General features: G+C 46.0%; 1 protein-coding gene and 1 long non-coding RNA gene across 3 annotated transcripts in view; one reads left to right on the top strand and one right to left on the bottom strand.

Annotated features, from left to right (window-relative positions):
- Nucleotides 1-740: 740 nt before the first annotated feature.
- Nucleotides 741-19,849, bottom strand: LOC112544153 (uncharacterized). The gene is made up of 4 exons (XR_003087463.3): nt 19,717-19,849; nt 13,961-14,081; nt 4,076-4,098; nt 741-1,542 (listed from the first exon to the last, which is right to left on the bottom strand). It is a non-coding gene; the product is annotated as an uncharacterized LOC112544153 (long non-coding RNA).
- Nucleotides 5,520-21,354, top strand: part of TAOK1 (TAO kinase 1) — a 126,945-nt gene continuing 111,110 nt past the window's right edge. The window contains exon 1 of one of the 2 annotated variants that reach the window (XM_075904565.2): nt 5,520-5,761. The gene's annotated coding sequence lies outside the window, so the exon portion shown is untranslated. Of the gene's footprint in view, nt 5,762-17,862; nt 18,295-21,354 lie in introns of those variants that run through there. The other variant, XM_025179815.3, reaches the window with a different exon arrangement.

Genomic DNA, 21,354 nt, shown 5'->3' with positions numbered 1-21,354 from the left:
CGGACAGTAGAACGTCAGTGCTTTTGCGCAAAATCAAGCGGCCAGTGTAGACAGCTGACAAGTTTTTGCGCAAAAGCGCAGCCATGGAGTGGTTCTTGCATTACAATAGGTAATTTCCCATTCAGGTATTCTCACCTTCTCACCACTGTTGGAGAAGAGACACATCCGTTCTGATTTAATTAGCACTGATGTTACAGTCCCATCTCTGTATCCTTTTTTTTTGGTCTTTCTTTTTCTCTTCAACATCTGAGGAAGTGAGTTGTGGTTCACAAAAGCAATGCTCTAATACCCTAATAAATGTGTTAGTCTGTAAAGTGCCACCAGACTCCTTTTTGTTTGAACAAAAACAACCTTAAACTAGTTCTCCTGAGAGTCCACAGCAATCTGTCCTCCAAGAAATTGTCTTCTCTGCTGTTTTGGCTCTTCTTGTGGCTCTGCAAATACTGAAGGATCATGCACCCTGGGCTAACGGCAATAGTGCAGGCTCCATGCTTTTGTCAGATATAGCTGACACCAAGGAGGGATATGTGGATTCATGGAATTTTTAAAAAGGCACGAAAACTATGGGCTGGAGACACCTGCATGCTGGGAAGTTGACCTTTGCTCCCTCTCAAACCTGCGTGACTCATTTCTGGCCCAGCATGCATTACCAGATCTTCCCATTGAATCACGATAGCTTGCACGTTGAGATACCTACCCACAGTGCGCCGCCCCGTGCATCGACAGACACTCTCCTCGTGAGCATGCAGAGTGCTGACCCAAGGAGCCACACCGTGGTGGCTTTATGTCAACAAAACTTGGTTCAGCAAAAATTTGTAGTGCAGGCACATTCTGGGATGGGGACTAATGGCAGCTACCAAAGCAGTGAGAGTATCACATGGGGAAAAAAAACAGCATTAGCAAGCATCAACATTTAGTTTGGAAAGTCTGAAAATACTTCAGAAAACAAACCCATGAGGAGCACTCTCAGAGCAGCACACTACTCTGTGGAGATCCTGATTGTACCTGGCTGCCACGGGCTACAATGGCACATTGGGATTTGCTGATTTGCAATTACATAAGAACAGCAGTCACTTGGGAAGGGAAAGTTGTTGAGTCAGACTGCCCACCCCTTTTGCAGTTTGGTACAGGAGTGTTCAATAAGCCCAGTAATTAGAGGAGGGAACAGGAAGTCAGGGTTCAGTTCACCCCTCTGACACTCACTGCGTAACCCTGTGAAAGCCATTCCCTCTCCGTGCCTCAGTCGCTCTCTTTGTGCCATATGGATAATAATACCTTGCTGACTCACAGAGCAGGCATGAGGTTTCACTCATTTTTGTAATTACTGAGTGAGGTGAACTCATTGGACGAAAGGCACAAAGGAAAGGTAAAGTGTTGTTGTTGGTGGAGCTAATACAGGAAGTACATGTGTAACGGGCTCAAGGGTCACTTCATTTCTTGGAATTACCACATACCTTATTGACACAGGAATACGGTCTGACACAACGCCTTTATTCCACGTAGTACACATGTGACAGGGCAGTTGTACTCATATATTTTGCTCTAGTTGATACAAAAGAGTTAACAAACCCATTCACTTTGACCACCTCCCTCCAGAACACGTTTTTCCTGTATAACCTTCTAACCTGTAATTAGAGCCTCAACTGAACTGTGGGGAATGATGGCAGGTTTGACAGGCTACTAAAAGCCAAACAATTCCTGAGTCTCTGACGCTTCACAGTTGGCCATGGCTAAGCAAACAGAAGTCCCCACCTCCAGGGTCACTTTTATTAACAGATAATGAACAAGGGGTGAATGTTTCTAATCAATAATACAGGAAGTAAGAGAATAAAGTTTAAAATGTCAGTCCCCTGACAGGACTTGAAGCAGCATTGTATTGGCTAATTATTTCTGCCCTTTGCTCTGCATGCTGGTTTTGATGCTGATCATTTCTCTTCAAAAATCAGTGAAAGTGTTAGGTCATAACAGCAATTGTAATAGCCAAGTTTCTCTGATTCATGTTTTTGGACTTATTTTAGTATTGGTATTTATTTAATTTGTTAAAAAGGGACAGACTGAGATAGTACCTGGATGGGAGGCCTCCAAGGAAGAACTAGATTTAGCCATCTAGCTAAATGTGATGCTGTGCCTCCAGCAGCCAGCACTCAATGTAATCTTAATTTTACCTCTCTAATCTACCTGAAGTATTTATAGAATGCCAATTACTACAGAATGCAGGCCCTGTTTCTCCTGAGTCAGTTCTGAATCAGTGTCCCAGTGTGGCACTCACGGGGGTGAGGTACTGCGGGAGGTGTGATCATTGTATGGAGACATAAAACCAAGTTCGCTATTATCTGAAGTCACTACAGAGCTCATGGCACTGCTACAGAAGTAGGGTAGGGGTGTTAACACCAATATCTTGGCGAAATTCCCACTTTGGATAATTATGTCTTGAATAAATTCCCGCTACCCTTTCTCTGGAACATGGCATTCTTCTTTACTTCCTGTCCCAAACAATTGTGCAGTGATGATGCGTGTTCTTAATGGCTGTGACTATACTAGAAAAGTTACACTAGCGTAACTAAATTGATCTAGTTAAACCGACTCATGTCCTTGATATTGTCAAACAAACTGGATTAACTCTTTCTTAGATCAGAGTAACTTGCATCAGTAAATTACCAAATTAAACTAAACCAATGTAACCTCTCGGATGCCTAACAGGCCCATTTGAAAGGGCAGTACAAGCAAATACAGGCAGTAAGGGGAGGCCTACGAGAGCTTGAGCAAAAGTGGACTAAACACACATTTATTTCATGTTTGGTTTAGCAACTGACATTGAAAGTCACAGTTCGTAATGACTTCCGTGTCCATGGGTAATGCTGTTGTTAATTATATGCCATGACTTGTTAAAGTAGCCACTGCAGATCCTTATCACCTGCACCTGGAAGGCCCGGTTAAGGTACACAGCTTCAGTGCTAAGGTTGGCACTGCCTTCACAGAAGAGGCTGACAGGAGCAAATGCTCCCATCTGCTTCGCTTACTCCTTGCCACTGCCAGGAGTACTGGTGCTGGCCAGAGCCGCCCTCAGCATTCGATTTGGTGGATCTTAACTAGACCCACTAAATTGAATGCCAGGAGATTAATCTCTGGCAAGATAAGTAGAGACATGGCCTAAGAGTTTGGCTTTCCTTGTTAGGAATTTTAAAGACACGGTAATTTGCAGGAATGAGCTGAAGACCGGAAGCCAGGAGCTCTTTATTTCTAATCCTGACTCTACCACTGACTCAGTGCGGCCATGGGCAAATCCTTTCCCTGTACTGTCTCAGGTTCCTCATTGGTGAACAGCGCAGAGTAATACCTACTCACCTACTTCCTAGGGATGTTGTGAGAATAGCTGGTTAAAAACTATACAGTGAACAGATAATGCTCTACACAAATGCTAAATATTAGACATAGGTCAGTGTAACTCTAGAGCTATGCTGATTGGTGCTTCCTAAAGATCTGGCCCATGAAGTCCAGATAACAATTATTCCTATTTCCCTCCCCTGTGTTTTTATTTCCTTGAGCACTCTAGATACTTAATTTGGAAAATAGTATGTACTCATGCCAACATATTCCTGATGACTGTTGTCACCACCTGCACACTATTAAGAATGGCATAGGACACTGAAGTGTTATTCGCAGTGCCTGTTAAACAGTGTCTCCTATACGGTATAAAGTACAAGTTAGTTTACAGAAAGCCTCACTGGAATTTGTGGCTTGGTATTGTTTTTCTATTTTTCAGCAGTACCAACAACGTTTAGTTTGCGACATAGTACTTTATAGTACTTCAGACTGAAGGTGCCTCAAACTAGTTTCATGCTATTACTTAATATGTATTGGCACTTTACAAACTATGGGGGATACAGTCATCTCACATATGACTCAACATTTAGATTTGGTAAAAGCGAACTTTTCCAAACCCAAAGTCCAATAGAACAGATTCCATTAATTTGTCATTAAAATGTCAGTGTAAATATCTGTTTTCAACCTTTCCCTTAAAGCTTGTTCCTGGCTCTGAAAGGGATATAGAACTATAAACACAAATGAAACTGACCTCAATGATCTCCATTGTTCAAGCTGAGAAAGGGAGAGAAAAAAAAAGCAGTTAAACAGCATGAATGGGGAAAAGTGAAATATTTAAATTCCTCTGGCATTAGTCTATAGAAGAGGTCTGCACCCTATGACTCTAGAGCCAAATATGGATCAGTATGGAACGAAATACAGCTCTTTTGTCATTCCCAAAATACATGCAACTTTTTAAATTAAAATTCAAAATTTTAAAAAATGCATCATTACTCATGTAGCTTGAATGCGTGCATGAACCGAAATTTGACCAGTTATGCTGTAAACTTCAAAGAAATGTGCAAAAAGATGCAGCAGCAGAAGTCCCCTTAAATAAAGTCTGAGTTTACAAGGTTTTATTTATGCTATTAATCATGTCAGTTATCAATAATTTTAAGTTATATATTTTCATCCATTCATGCAAATGGGCATTCTTATATGGCTCTTTGTTGACCACTTGTTCTGAATTTTGATATAGTTTGGCTCTTTGGTTTGAAAAGGTTGCCGATCTCTGGTCCACAGGAAATGTACATGTATGTCTACAATATGTGATTTTTAATTCATCCTCACAAAGCACCAATTTTACAGATGGGAAAGTGAGGCAGAGACACCCAAGTTCATAAAGGCCGGATTAGAACTGAGGAGTCCTCGCGCTCAGGCCCCTTAGCCTCTGCCTCTCCTCTGAGCTGGAGGCAGGGTAATAGCCCAGACTTGGCCCTGCAGCTTGGGGCCTGGCTAGGCCAGCAAGGTTCAGGAATTTTAGCTCTGATCTGGGCATTTCTCCCCCAGCAAAAGGCAGGTCAGTGTCACTGTCATATCTACTGGGCTGGGTCCCTGGGATCCCATGTCATCTTTGTACCCATTCCCTGAACCCCCATGGGATGCTGCCCCTCCTACTTAACTGCCTGGTCCCCCAAGCCTCCTGGACCCCCCCCCAGTTTCCCCTGTCCCCCCCCCAGGCCTAGTCCCCCCCCCACTGGACTCTACTCTCCCCTCAGCCTGCCCCCCGGCCTACCCTCGCCCCTTCCATCCTCTCCCTTCGCCCTGCCCCTCCCCATAGGCCTATTCCCACCCCCACAGGCCTACCCTTGCCCCTCCCATCGCCCCCCCTCAGGCGTATTCCCACCCCCCCGCCTATTCCCACCCCCCCCGCCTACCCTCGCCCCTCCCCCGTCTCTCTCCTAGCCCCAGACCCCACCCATCTCCCTCGCCCTGCCCCCAGGCCTACTCCGTCCACCCCCCCCCCCCCCCGCCCCTCCCTGAGGTCTACCCGTTGCACCCCCCCCCCCCCCCCCAGCCGCGTCTCCCTCCCGCCCCCTCCCCTCGCCCCGCCCCCTCCCGGCCGCTCTCGCCTCGCGCCCCCCGCGCGCGGAGCCGCCTCCCTCCCGCGGCCGCGAGGGGGGGCGAAGTCTCGCGAGAGGCGGGGCGGGGGCCGCGGGCTGCGGGAGGGCGGGCGCGCGCGGAGCGGCGCATCGGACGCGGAGCAGCCGGAGCCCGGCAGAGGCGCTGAGGGAGGCGGCCCCGAGCCCGGCCCGGCCCGGCGACCCGCTCCGCACCGGGGGCCCGGCCCCGCCCCGCGCTCGCTGCGGCCCGGCCCGGCGCTCCCGAGCAGGCGGGGCCCAGCGGCCTCGGCCCGGCCAACGTCGCGGCAGCCGCGCCCGGACCGGGCCGCCCGAGGGTGAGAGGGGGCGCGGGGGCAGGTGCGGCCGGGCCCCCCTCCCCGCGCGGTGCTGCAGCGCTGCGGCAGCCGGCCCGTCCGCCCCCGGCCCGCGGGGGGGCCGCCCGCCGGCCTGTCACGGGCCGGGCCGCTCGTGGGGGGACAGCGTGAGGGGCGGCAGCGCCCCCCCGGGCCGGGATCCCTGGGACCCCCCCCCCGGGATTCCCTCCCCCCCCTGGCCTGGATCCCTGGGACCCCCCCCCGGCCTGGATCCCCCCCCCCCCCGGGCCTGGATCCCTGGGACCCCCCCCCCCGGGATTCCCCCCCTCGGCCCTGGATCCCTGGGACCCCCCCCCCCGGGATTCCCCCCCTCGGCCCTGGATCCCTGGGACCCCCCCCCCCCCCCCGGGATTCCCCCCTCGGCCCTGGATCCCTGGGACCCCCCCCCCCCCCCCGGGATCCCTCCCCCCCTCGGCCCTGGATCCCTGGGACCCCCCCCCCGGGATTCCCCCCCTCGGCCCTGGATCCCTGGGACCCCCCCCCCCCCGGGATTACCCCCTCGGCCCTGGATCCCTGGGACCCCCCCCCCGGGATTACCCCCTCGGCCCTGGATCCCTGGGACCCCCCCCCCCGGGATTACCCCCCTCGGCCCTGGATCCCTGGGACCCCCCCCCCCCCCCCCCCCGGGATTACCCCCTCGGCCCTGGATCCCTGGGACCCCCCCCCCCGGGATTACCCCCTCGGCCCTGGATCCCTGGGACCCCCCCCCCTCCCCCCGGGATTCTCCCCCCGGGCCTGGATCCCTGGGACCCCCCCCCCCCCCCCCGGGCCTGGATCCCTGGGACCTCCCCGGTGTCCCCCCCCCCCCGGGCCTGGATCCCTGGGACCTCCCCGGTGTCCCCCCCCCCCGGGCCTGGATCCCTGGGACCTCCCCGGTGTCCCCCCCCCCCCCCCCCTGGATCCCTGGGACCTCCCCGGTGTCCCCCCCCCCCCCCCCCCGGCCTGGATCCCTGGGACCTCCCCGGTGTCCCCCCCCCCCCGGGCCTGGATCCCTGGGACCTCCCCGGTGTCCCCCCCCTCGGGCCTGGATCCCTGGGACCCCCCCCGGTGTCCCCCCCCTCGGGCCTGGATCCCTGGGACCCCCCCCGGTGTCCCCCCCTCGGGCCTGGACCCCCGGGACCCCCCCCGGGCAGAACCGTGCTGCTCCGTGCGGGGTGGGACGTGGGCGAGAGTGCCCCGGCCCGGAGTCCCCTCCGCTTTGTCTGCGCGCAGTCACCGGCCCCGGCCCCTTCCGCCCGCCGGGGCAGCATCGCTCCTGCGAGCAGCCGCGGGGCCCCGGCGGCTTTTGTTCGTGGCAGCCAGTTATTCGGAGAGCTCGCCTAAGCTGAGGGGTGGGAGGGCGAGGGGCCCCCGGAGAACAGTGCGGTGACATCTCGCAGGCACCGGGGTGGTAGGTGCGGTACAAGACCTGGAAAAACAAACCAACCGGAATTGAAACTCTCTTGTCAGGTGTCGAGATTTAACTATCGGACTGGATGTGACAGGCATATGATTAGGTTTAGACCCTTACGCTGTTTATATTTCTAGCAGAGAGCTAGTCTGTATGGTGCTTCTATCTTCTGTTTATCACAACATGGACTATTTGGCATTTTAGTGAATGAGCTGGTTAAATGGCAGTAGCTGAACAAATTGTGACCTTCACCTTTGACTACCACATTTCTAGAGTCCTTATAGGAATTTATCCATAAAAGACAGATTAATGAGGTTTGAATTTCATTGATTCATTACTATTAATGCTGCTTATAGTGAATGTATTATGTTCTCATTGCTTTATGTCTTTGTATAAAGGTTGTGATCTTGGAATATTTAAGAATCAGTATTTCCAGAATGCCATTTCTGATGTACAGTAGTACATCTTGTTGTATACTCCAGTTCAGAGGCTAAAATGTCTGAAGAATATCTCTAGTATGTAGTACCTGGTAACATTATCAAAGCAATGGTAAATCAGGATATATGTTGGTACTGGGGATATGGATTTGTTATATATAGTTCAGGATTACAGAATAACCAGACCTTCCAATATATGTAATTTCAAATATTAATCTCAAAACGCATTTGAGGTTGCATCTTGATTCCAGTTGTTCCTGTTCCTGTTAACTGCTTGTAATGTTTGTGGTTTTGTAGCTTTTGTTACTTCTATCCAAGGACAAACATAACTAACAACTGCTTTGAGCCTTCATGTTAGATTGTTCACAACATTGTCCTAGTTTAGGCTAGTGTGTTTGTCCCAGGTTTTAGAATCCTTCTGCTTGGATTGCGTTGGCACAAAATGGGCATACATTTGAATCCTACAGTGACATCTGAACTGGAGAGAGTGATTTTTTTTCTCTTGGGTTGTGGCTGGCTCAGTAAGGAGAGATTAATTTGGAAAGTTCTGTTTAAATATATATGGATTGTTGGTTAAATTAAGAGTCTAAACAAAGCAAAGGGCCTGAGTCATTATCAGAGAAGCTAAAATTTAATGACACACATTGAGGGTCAGACATTAGGGTCAGAATTATGTATGCCTAGGGATATTTAAATCCTAAACTGAACTATTGAAATAGTGCACCTTACATCACACCTTCCCTTTAAATTTAATCATAAGCTAACTTGAAGAATTTCCTTTAAAAGTTTACTCTCTTGTACCCATTTATATAACTTTCATTTTTACTTTGCCACAATTCCTCAATGTTTGTTACTTGAGTAAGTTGTAAGAGACAGCCAACTTATTAGATTTAATGAGTATTATTAGGAGAGAGATGATCAGATATCACGCTGCCACAGGACTTCTGATTACTACAATTTTGTAAAATAAGTTCATTTATCAGATGTCTCCTAGTACAGTATTACATTTCCTGTAATGTATATTTTGGTGAACAATAGATGAGGTAAAAAAATGTTTTAAGGATTGTACAGATCATTGCTGTATAGTAAGATTTGTTCCATGGTTGACAAAGTGTGTGTAATCCGCACGTGTGCATTCCCTTATATATTTGATTACTTCTGAATTGCCTATATGTATTTTCCTAGGGAACTTAAGGCTTCATGTTGAGGTGACTCATTTGTCCTAGGAATGATGTAGTGTGTCTCTATCTCCTCCAAGCAAATCTTTGATCCTAAGCTAATCAAATGGACAGTACAGTGCTCTTGGAGACTATTTCTGTGTTTGAGACAGTGAAAACCAGCTATTTTATTAAAGGAAAATGGACATTAGGATTGATTCACCTGAGGGGAGACAGTGGCAAATGTCATTTTTTTCTTGAAATGTATTTTGATGGCCAGTCAAGTATACTTAGACATTTTTTTCCCGTGGGTTTATTTTAAAATCACATAGATATGTGTATTGATACATTCAGGCCCAATTTAGAAGGATCTTTGCTCAGCCCTTTAAGATAAAACGTTGTGGTCCATAATCCCATCCCCCAAAGTAAAAGGGCTAGGCCTAGCCTCGTATTTCGCATAACAGCATGTTATTAAACATCATGATATTATGTCCATGGCTCCATGAGACAACCCTAGCAAAATGCAGAACCCATGTTTAACTCTAGACGTAGTCTTTCATTTCGCAAGCCTGCAAGCTCCTGTCTATATACTACAAAAATAATCTATGGGTAACAGTAGGCTTCAGTTACAGATAACTAAAGCTCTGCATATCTGCAGATATCTGTAGGTATTTGCATCCATGAATGTGGGTATCCACAGCTCATTTTTGCAGATATGGATGCGGATACAAAATTTTTGTATCCAAAACTCTGCAAAATTTGTGATTTGCTTTATATCCGCAGATTTCTGTGTCTGCGGGTGAGAGTGTGGATATCTGTATCCACAAAAATGAATCACGGATGTAGATACAAATTTTGTATCTACCCAGGGCTCTCTACATATAACTCATGGCCTCAATCAACTATGATTGCAAATGGCTTACCTGCAAGTATACTCAGAGCCATTTTAACATTTGGGTCTCGAAAATGGATTGGCCCTGTCTACATTAGTGACCAAATTATTCTCATTCCTGAATTGATTTGATGTAGGGAGAACTCCTGATGGATACAATTTGTCACCCCCTGGTCGTTTGCAGCCAGGTTTAAGTGACTGAAAAGATAACTCAGTGGAAAGGGGTGCTTTAAAGCATGTCTTTCAAAATTTGTAGGATTTGTTTTAAAAAAATGCACATTCTCCATTGTGGTTTTTAGAGGAGAAGAGACTGAAAAACAAGACAGAACAATCCCAAGGGTAAAAGGGCATAGAACCTCTAGCCTCCTCCTGCTCAAGCAGAGTGATGGAGAAATCCGTTCTTCCTGTGAAAATACCATTGGAAGTATAAGGACATAGAACTAGAGTTGAAGTGCATTTTTTAGGAAAAAAGTATACAACGCACAGGGAAAATGTAGATCTGTTTAAAATGCAGTCACCATTTTAAATAACTATATGAATATGATATTTTCCTTACTTATGAACTGACATACGGTGCAAAGCACATCAACACACAGAGGAAGATGATATCCCTGTGTCAATATAGGTTGAGTGACCTTAAGGAGGTTTCCTAGAGCATCTTTTGGGGAAAAAATGCATAGTATCTGAAAGGATGATTTTATTGCCATGGGTTAGAAGTTGAGGGTTTCTTGTAGTAATTTGCCAAAATTTGGAACAGTTATTTTCTGTGTGAGTTCCTGAGGAATCCAAGTTTCATAATTCCTGGTTTCTTTGCCAGAAGATGTGACATCACAACCACTGTAAAAGTAGTTTGAAAATGGCCTAGTCTGTTACTGTGTTTATCTACATACAGATGCCGCATTGGTTTAACTAAAATTGTTTGAAAAATTGATTTAAAGTAGTGTAAACTCCTCTGTGGGCACACTTAAAATAGATTTATACTTATTTTGGTTTAACTTTTTGCCACTGACTTAACTTACATTTAAATTATATTGATTTGAAAAAACAAATCTGGGTAAAACAATAGGGGCTTAAATTGCCAATATTCAAACACATTGGCATTTAGAGGAAAGATGTTTAGGTTTGGTTTCTAAAACAGGGGAAAAAAAACGCTTAGTCCAGAGTAGAGCATCCACACGTGGAGTTATTCTGAAATTCTTGTTCCATTTTCAGTTTACTTTCTACCTTAGGTCTGGTCTACATTAGAGACTTACATCAGTATAGGTATGTCTCTCAGGGATGTGAAAAATCCATAACTTGCTCTACTGACCTAACCCCGGTGTAGACAGTGCTAGGTTGACAAAAGAATTCTTTCGTGTACCTACTGTTTTTTGGGAAGGTGTGTTACCTTCAGTGACTGGAGAAACCCTCCCATCGGAGTAGGCAGTGTCTGTAGCGCTACTGCAGTGGAGCTATAGTGTTTTAAGAGGGGTCATGCCCTTAATCTGGAATAATTGTCATGTGTAGAAAACTCCTAAAATAGAAGGGCCCAACTAGTCACTGAAGGTGATGGTTCATTAATGTGAATGAGCAATAGCTCACACTTTTGCCTCTGGTATTGTTTGGCTCTAGGCGGTTCTATTCTGGGTTGGTTAATAGGGCATCAGCAGAGAATTTTAGATGGTGAGTGAACACTATCTTCTACGAGAGAGGAAAACTAGAAGCTGAATTTAATTTTACTTTTTAAAATAAAATGGAAGCTTAGATTCTGAGGAAAGAAGCAAAAATCACAAAACTCTAATGTTATGACCCTTGCAATTTTCCATGCCTGTAACTTTCTGTTGACACTGACCATAACTATCTATTCTGCAGCCATGAAGATTTTTTTGTTATAGTAAGACAGAACGCGCATGGTGAGGTGTTCTCTCAAATCCCTTCACAGTTCTGTGAAACAACTACATATGAAGAACATATGAGATCATTTAAATCTTATTTTAGGGTCGGTTTCTCATGACAAGTATGTGAATAATTTCTGTGAATGTAATTAGGCTTTAGTTGTACATCTGTAATGTTAAATCATATTTTAAAAAAGTCTTCTGATCTTTTACGTAGATTTGAGAGTTTACCTAGAGTTCAGCTTGACACACAACATCAGTGTGTTTCATACTCAAAGTCCATCATATTGGATTTTTATTTTGTTTAAAAATGACTGGAAATTTCAGTATTTTAAAATTTAAAAAATGGGTGAAAATCAGTAACAAGTGAAAGGGAGGAATGGCAGATGCCCTGTACTCATGCTGGCTGGGGATCGGGTGCCTGGTACACACAAAGGAGTTGATGAATGGGGTGATGAGAGGTGCATTGTGGGGAGAGGGAGGCAGGAGCAAGGTGTGTCTAGTACTTACCATGGTGCAGTTGAAGAAACCTGCTTTCTGTGGGCCTATTGTTGCAGCAGTTGGGTAGTCTCTACTGCCTGGCTTCCTACCCATCTTGCTCTCTCTCGCAGAGCAACAGTTATCAACTGGATGCTACCCTCTTCTGCACAGGCGTGTGGTATCATCCGGCAAATACTTCGAAAGGGGAACTGAACCACCATCTCTTCTGCAACGGGGAACTGGGTCTGGGGCGTTCTGGTACTTCAAAAATCCAAGGGGCATGGGCGTCTGGTATTCTAGGTGGGGGTCCCAAACCACCAGTTTGACCCTGCCCACGCTCCGCCCCCAGAGCACCTGCTGTAGGCATACTGGGGTGGAGCGTTATTGCCCCCAGCGCCTGCCCTCCCTAGTGCTCTGGGGTCAAGGTGGCTGGGGCCTGTGCCCATTCTCTCTCCCTTCTCTCCCTGTGGTGGTGGTGGTGGTGGTGGGGCAGGGAGGCGAGGCACCTTGGCTCTTGTGGGGGGGTAGGGCCTCAGACGAAGGTCAGCCTACCTTCACTGACCGCCCCTGCCAGGGAGAAATTGAAAAGATCCAGAAAAGGTATTTTTACACTTGGGAATTTGGGCAGAAAATTGGGAAAAAATCAAACCCAAAGTGCTTTAGTTATACTGTTGTTCTGACAACACTACCTCATTGAGAAAAGAAGTCTTCAGCTTCTCCCTTATCTTAACTAAATGTAAAAATTCCCTGCATTCAATAGCCGGTCTCCTTTGGACCAGCATCTCTTATGGGGCAGATGGGCTCCTGGGAGCAGCTTATCTCTTTCCCTTGCTGACTCATCCTTTCCACCCTTCCTTGTTGGCTCCTATTACATTTTTTGCCCTCTCCTAAGCCTAACCTCCCTAACTCCTGCGGTGAGGACTTGAAGAAGGGATTAGGAACTAGCCGCATGGAAAAGTGAAGCACATGATGAGGGCAGAAAGAAGGGCTGGGGTCTTGCAGCAGGGAAGTAGTTGAGATCAGTTCTTCTTTAGTGTCCATAAACACTACTTCTTCCCTGGCATAGTGCCACTCCATAGCAACAGCAAACCATAGCCCAGGGGTCGGCAGCTTTTCAAAGAAGAGCGGCCATTTTTTTGGTTTCGTCTTTGACCAAAATATTTTGAGAGCTGCGCCACATGCAAAGATCCAGGCTGGTGGCAGGGAACTAGAGTACAGGAAGAGGAAAGGGGTTTGGACTAGGGGAGGGAGTTTTGGTGCGGAGAGTGGGTTTGGGGCTGGGGTAGGGGATTTGGGTGCAGGAGGGTTTGTGGGCCTGAGGGGAGAAGGGGGGTTCTGACCTGGCCCAGGGGATTGGAATGTGGGAGAAGGTGCGGGGTGCAGGTTATGGCCCAGAGGCACTTACCACAGGTGGCTCCTGGCCAGCAGTGCAGCAGAACTCAGGCAGGCTGGCTTGCATGCTGTGGTCCCATGCCAGTCCCAGAAGCAGGTGGCTGCTGGCACATCTTTGCATGCCTCAGGTTGGGGAGGGGCGAGCAGGTATCTGTGTGCTGCCTCTGCCTGTAAGCACTTCCTCAACAACTCCCATTGGCCAGTTTCCGGCCAATGGGAGCTGTAAGGATGGTGCTGAGGGCAGGGGTAGTGTGTAGAGCCATTCCCCCTGCCCTCCAGCCAGGGACATGCAAGGACTATTCCAGCCAGTTCCAGGAGTGGTATGGGGCGACAGCATGCAGGCAGCCTACCTGAGCCCTGCTTCACTGTTGGACTTGCATTTATTCAGAAATTCTTCTCTTCCCTCCACCCTTCCCCAGAAAACACCTGCCTGCAAAGGGGCAGCTGAAAAGCCACATGTGGCTCTGGAGCCAGAGGTTGCAGACTCTTGCCATTAGCTGTTAGCCTACTCTGCAAGAGTTAAATTGCATAAGAGCACCTGTTAGAGATCTCTGTTTACACAGTGTTAGGTATGCTGGCTTACTGTTGTCGCTCCCTTTTCTCGGAATGTAATGCTGATCTCTCTCTTTGGTCCTCCTTTAATTGTTGACTGTGCTGCCCTGAAACCCAAGAGATATCAGGAGTTTGTCCTAATGCTGCTTCATAGACCATCAGGGTACAGTTAGAGGTGTTGCACCTTTTCCCCTGGGAAACCATAAATTACTGGGGCTCCTGAAGTTGGATCTCAGGGGCAGTGCAACATGCTTTCTCTTCTGTAATAGGTTGGCTCGAAGTTGTCACTGACATTAATTCCTACTTTGCACTTCCTCCCCCAGAGAAACATAAACCAATCTGAGAGAGGAGCTTATGGGTAGGGGATATTACTCTGTTGATGTTTAAATGTCACTTGCTTTTCCTCCACTCCTACAGATACTTGTGCTGTCTTATTGGCATGAGGTATATGCTGTGATTGGTCTGATTTATCGCTTTGTCTGGAAAGCCACTGACTATAATGACAGTTAAAATCAGTGGTGGATCATCCATGCTTTCTGATGGGACTGAGTCCTTGTCTGTACTTACCCGGAGAGCAATGCTCTGGGGATCAATCTTCTGGTGGTTGATTTAGTGGGTCTAGTAAGGACCTGCTAAATTGACTGTTGATGGGCATCCCTGCTGACCCTGGTACTCCATGGAGTCGCAAGGAGTAAGAGAAGTCAACTGGAGAGTTTCTCCCTTCGACCTCCCACAGTGGGGATGCCACTGTAAGTCAAGCTAAGGTATGTTGACTTCAGCTATGCTATGCATGTAGCCGGGGCTGCATATCTTAGTTTGAGGGGTAGCTGTGTTGGTCTGTAACTTTAAAAACAAGGCGTAGGCCTGTGGCATCTTAGGGTACGTCTAGACTACAGGGTTTTGTCGACAGAAGCTTTGTCGACAGATACTGTCGACAAAGCTTCTATCGACAAAGAGCGTCTAGACTACATCCAGTTCTGTCGACAAAGCAAGCCGCTTTGTCGACATAACAGTGTGGACACAAAGGACAATGTAGATGCAATAATGCCTTCTATCGACAGAACTCTGTCAACAAAAGGTGTTATTCCTCGTAGAATGAGGTTTACATATGTGGACATAACTCAAAGGCAGTGTGGACGCAGGTATAGTTTTGTCTACAAAAGTCCACTTTTGTCGACAAAACCCTGTAGTCTAGACACACCTTAAGAGACTAAGAAAAGTATATAGTATCATGAGCTTTCTTGGACAACACTCACTTCATCAGTTTTTGTTCTAGTGTTACTTCACTAGTGCAAGCCCTTTGCAACATAAATATGTTGCACTGGTATGTATATGTTATCCTACTATAGACAAGCCTGTAGATTAAGCTCATTATCTGATGAAGTGGGTTTTGCCCACAAAAACTCATTGTACTATAAACTTAGTCTCTAAGGTGCCACAGGGCTACCGTATTTTCCGGCGTATAAGATGACTTTTGATGTTAAAAAACATCCCCCAAAAATCGGGGGTCGTCTTATACGCCGGGTATACAGCTTTGCGGCTTTGCAAAGCCTCGGGGGAAGCCGGCGGCCGGGGCATCCCAGGGTCCCGCCGCCGCTTCGGCTTTGCTCCTGGTGCCTCTGGTCTGCTGGGGACCGTCTCCAGCAGACCAGGGACACCGTGAGCAAAGCCGGGGAGGCGGAGGGGCGCTGGGGTATAAGACGAAACCCTATCTTTTAACTAAAAAATTAGGGGGTCGTCTTATACGCCCAGTAGCCTTATACGCCGGAAAATACGGTACTTGTTATTTTTATATCTTAATTTGACTTTCTCCCTCAGTGTAGCTCTGGCCTGAATGAAGTTAAACATGTAGCAAAACTGCTTTGGCCTTGGCAATAGTGACTTGATGTAAGCATGGTTTTGGAATCCATTTATAACATGATTGGCCATGTCTACATAGACAAGAAGACTGTGTAAACGTTAAGTAAAACACAAGATGCATGCCTAACCATGAGCTCATCATGTGATCTCCCACTACTATAACCCTTATCTTCCCATACCTCTTCTCCTAGCTTTGTCTGTCAACCATTGCTGTATTGTATCTCATTTAAGGCTTGAGTATGTTAGGGAATTTTGCGCTTGTGTTACTTCACTAGTGCAAGCCCTTGGCAGTGCAAATGTGTTGCATTGGTATGCATATGTTATCCTAGTGTAGACAACCCTGTAGATTAAGCTGCTTGTAGGATTTGACAGTAAAATAAATTAATGTAAGCAAACCATGAAACATTTGGGAGGCCTCCCAGTCAGAGGCTGGTCTGAAAGATGGAGAGGGAGTACTAGTGTGGTTCAAGGCCAATACGCTGTCAAGAAGACTAGCCAGTTGTTAAAAAGGTGGAGAGGAGAGAACTGCCATATGAGATGAGACCTGTGGTTCATTCAGATCAGTGTTTTCTTTCCAGCAGTGGCCAGAACCAGACGTTTCAGAGCAAGATGTCAGGGCCCCTGTGTTGGACAGATAGAGGATAATCTGCTCCCTCTGAAGGTTTCATTCTAATCCCTAATGGTCAGAGATGGGTCTAAGCCCTGAAGCATGCAGCCAGAGAAAGTTGTATATTTGCCTCTGGAAAGTGGACATATGAGGGATGTTCAGGTGCTTAGTAAACCACTATGAACATCTCTGACTTTCTCTTTGGACAGTAAGATACTAAGACAAAAATGAGTGTAGTGAATCTAGGGTATATTCTTAAGAGTAATTTACTGTTTACTAATAGCTAACCTTTCATGATGCTCTAATTAGTATGGGAGACTGTGTCCACTAGGCTACTTTTCTTGAAATTTCTCGCTACGGGTTCCTGCTTGTGCAGCATTGCCACTGGTAGTGCTAGTGTAGACTCTGCTGACATTTCAGCTGCTTTATTTTTTAAGGGATTTAATAGCTGGCGTGCTAGTGCTTGTATCACTGGCACAGCTGCATTGGTGGTAACCAGGAATGAGACATTCTAGTGAGTCTAAGACTGAAGAGTATGTGTACAACTATCACCCATAGTGTGGAGGCAGTTGTAGCATTGTAAAGGTACTTACATTGGAATATTTTGCTCCTGGAAGGGAAGAGAAATGAACTGTACTGGCGCAAGTCTTTGTTGACCTGCACAAGTTTTACAGGTTGTGCAAGTATAGTTATACAGTAAAACCTGTGTTATCCAGCATGCTCGGGGATTAGAGCGTTCCAGTTATCTAAAAATTCCGGTTATCTGAGGTCCCCTCAACCTCGGAAAAACCTATGGACAATAATAGTAAAACTCAAGTTTTTAATATTGGTAGTTTTGTAGTGTGAGGCAGTTGTTCTCACATTTCTATTTTGAGTTAAAGATGATTAGTACTTCTTAAATAAAAAATTGTTAAGCCAATCATGGTAAACCAAGCCAGGCCTGTGCACCTGAAGATGTGACAATATTGTGGCTGGGGGCAATGCTGGTTAACAAAGTTTTCTGGTTAACAGAGTGCCGGATAACAAAGGTTTCACTGTACCAGTATAAATCCCACTGGCTGTGTCTAGACTGGCAAGTTTTTCCGCAAAATCATTTGCTTTTGCGGAAAAACTTGCCAGCTGTCTACACTGGCCGCTTGAATTTCTGCAGAAGCACTGACGATCTCATGTAAGATTGTCAGTGCTTTTGTGAAAATACTATGCTGCTCCTGTTTGGGCAAAAGTCGTTTTCTGAAAAACTTTTGTGCAAAAGGGCCAGTGTAGACAGCAGAGATTTGTTTTGCGCAAAAAAGCCCCGATCGCGAAAATGGCGATCGGGGCTTTTTGCGGAAAAGCGCATCTAGATTGGCCACAGACGTTTTTCCGCAAAAAGTGCTTTTGCGGAAAAGCGTCCTGCCAATCTAGATGCGCTTTTCCGAAAATGCTTTTAACGGAAAACTTTTCCATTAAAAGCATTTCTGGAAAATCATGCCAGTGTAGATGTAGCCTATGTGTTTACTAGAGCATCATGAGCATCTCTGACTCTCTCTGAAGACAATAAGATTTATACGATCTGAAGAGAAACCAGAGTATTAGGGAAAAAAACCAAAGGTGCCCAAGCAATTCACAAGTGGTGGCTGTATTCTGATGTAACTTGCATTAACTGAAATTGATAGCATTGATTTGCCTTAATCATGGAGTTTGTAATGGAATGCATAAATGTGCTGTGGTGTGTCACCTGATTTTTTTTTTTTTTTTGGACAGGGTTGTTTTGACAGAGTTGTTACACTAGCTATATTATGGATATAGGGAGTGTTGGGCCTTGAATCAATAGGCCTTCATCCTGTGAACACTTGGAAACAGGAGTAAAAGCGGTGAGTAAAGTTATTCTGGTACATAGACGTTTTCAGGATTAGGACCTTACCTTGACATTTTCACTGACAGTTCTTTGGGACAGAAGTTCCTTTTACACTGGCTGCTATGAGGCCCAAGTCCTGGTTGGAGCCTTTTATCACTAATGTAAGATAGGGTAGCAGGGGCTTGTGGCTGGGAGTCCTGCTGGTGTGGCAGCAGTGGAGCTGGCAGCCCTGCTGTAGCTGGGAGACCACCTGGTCTGGTGGCGGGGCAGGGAGCTGGCCAGGCTAGGAGCAGAGCTGGGCTTGGGGAGCAGTATCAGGGAAGCCAGAATTGACCTCCCCGGTCCAGCAAACTCCCTCATCAGCTGTCCTGAGGTTGCTGGTCCAGGGAGATCCAACCTGTACAAATGAGGTCTGCCTAACGTATTCCCACCTGATACAGCAGATAAAACAAGCTCTCTCTCACCTTGTTGTTGGCAGAGGACTGTTTTATAGACAGCTCTATAATTGAGGAACCTAGCTATATGGACTGCTGAAAGCATGTGGAGGTCAATCTTTCCCATTCATGTCTCGGCATCCTTGTGACAATTTCCTTGCTCCTTCTTTTGCTCTTGGTTCAGCCCTAATTATGAGTGAACTTGAAGATTTTGGTTTTCACTTAAGTCTGGTCTACACACAGTCAGGGGCGGCCCTAGACTACCTGCCAGCAACTGGCACCCTACATGAACCATGCAATTGGCGCCCCCATCTCCAAACCCCCCTCAGTGATGTTGCTGCACCATTTGGTGCCTCATTTAACTTGGCGCCCTAGGCGACCGCCTAGTTCGCCTGTATGCACACAATTATTTCTAATATGCTAATATGTGACCTTTTCACTAGTATAACTGTGTGTACTCTACGGGTTGTACTACTTAACTGTAACAAAACATTTCAAAAAAACTTTGTGTAGATCAGCCCTTATAAAGCTCTGAATGGCTTAGGACCTACGTATTGGTGAGAAATCTCTTGCTTTGAACTATACTGCCAAATCTGTATTCAGTGGAGATGCTCTGGTTAGAGCTTGTGGATATCAAAAGTCAGCAAGCTGTTTCTGTGAAAGGACACTGCTCTCCCTGGTTTGAAATAGCCTACATTTGTTGACCGTCGCTGGATGTTGCAGACTCATCTGTTTACCCAGGCTTTTGGGAATGGAGGGATGTGATAAGGGCTGGTATTTGTGGCAGTGGGGTGGTGTTTGAGTTTTGAGTCTGTCATATTTTTTCGTTTTGAGGGGAGGAACATCTGCTGGTTCAGGTTTTTTTTTCCCCTTACGTATGATTTTTTTTTTTTTTTTTTTAAACAAAAGTCCTGGAATTCGAGGTGAGCTATATACCACCTCTGGTTACTGCTACCAGTGTGCATGTATATGAATCCATAATTGGATTGTGGTGTGAGACTTACCAGTTGTCAGCCAGCATTTCTGGTGGGAGACCACAATAGAAGGAGATGCCCCCTGGTCTGTGACCTCTGTTTATAACCCTTTTCCTGGGTTAGTTTCAAACAATGCATGCCTGTGTAGTTGATTCTGTCCTTGTAGCATGGTGCCTAATTTAATAACAAGACTGAATTTGTTTTGCCCTGTTGAGAAATAAAATGCATTATGACGTCACTGAAATATTAATCAGACTGAAGTAAGCAGCCAGCTAAGTCAGCCAGCAGATGATTAGTTAGCTTGTGTGTCTGGTGGAGATGACAATTTATATTTAAATAAATCCCCCTCCCCCAAGATTTTAAATGACCTAGCTTCATTGTGCTTTTCAGTAGCTTCATCTGTAATTGGATGATCTTTTGTTTTATACCCTTCTCCTCCTCCCTTCCTCCTTTTCTGCTTTTGTTTTTTGCCCTTACTTGCTACATTTTGTTTAAATTAGATTGTAAAAGGTTAAGAGCAGAGACCATGTTGTCTTTTGTTTTCAGGTCCCAACTGGGGCTTTCTGACACTAGCACAATATACATAATTTTAAGTAGTTCAGCATTCAGAATCTTTACCATTCAGTTTTCCACTCACATTAGACTGTCAGTTGGAAGTATTCCATGAACAACACATCTGCTTGTGGCATGTTGTAGTCAGCGTGCATATTTCAGCAGGAGGGTGTTCTCTCTGTCTGATGAATACAGGCAAGGTATGAAATCTTCCTCTCTATGGAAAACATATTGTCTCACTGGTGTATAATTTATTTTTATGTCTAGCATTCCGGAACCCCTCTCTCTTTCATGTTGCCCTCCCAGAAAGATGTTTTTTCAAAATAACTGCATTATATGAAAGAGACTTTTATACGGAAAAGGAATTTCAAATCTGTACTAATTTAAACTTGTTTAGTTTTGTTGCATCTTATTCCACTTTGGTCATAGTAAAAATCTCTTGATTTATAAAAACAAAATCAATATATTACTGTAAATAAACTGCAGTTATGATGTGATATTAAAGTTGTGTATGGGTAAATAATGGGTATGTGCCTCTTTATTTTTTCCTGCTTTATGAAGAAAGTCTGAAATATTTGTTTTCTCTTAAGAATATCCTGTCTTGCCTTCCCTGTTTTTTCTGGGAGATTTCTTGGAGGGCCAGACAGCTGGAGTGGGAATTTTTCTCCCAAATGTGTGTCAGATGTTTGAATTATACAGGTATTAACAAAAGCAAGCAAACCAAGAGTTTTAAGCTATTGGATGACAAGCCCCTTCCCCTCTCATGTGCCCAGTTTTTTCTTTCTGGTGTTGTGGTTATACTCATTCTCCAGTGCCGTGTCTTCTAGGAAAATAACAGAGGAGACAAGATCTGAATTTCTAATGTGAAAAATGAGGACCCTGACAGCTCTTCCTCCACCTCTGACTTTTTTTTTTTTTTTAAGAAAGCTGTCTGCTTTACTTTACATAGTATGGCTTTAGTAGAAAGCAGACAAGCGCATATAGATGTTCTTTGCCATTTATCCTATTAAGTTCTTTAAAATAAAAATATGTATGCTTTTTTCTGCATTGTAAACCGTATCTTATATATTGTGATATACATCAGAGCTTAGATGTGATTGGTGACTGGTAATGGGT

The sequence above is a fragment of the Pelodiscus sinensis genome, chromosome 21, assembly GCF_052426305.1.
Source record: "Pelodiscus sinensis isolate ZL-2025 chromosome 21, ASM5242630v1, whole genome shotgun sequence".
Lineage (NCBI taxonomy): Eukaryota > Metazoa > Chordata > Testudines > Trionychidae > Pelodiscus > Pelodiscus sinensis.
This window is presented reverse-complemented; position numbering and strand designations above follow the sequence as displayed.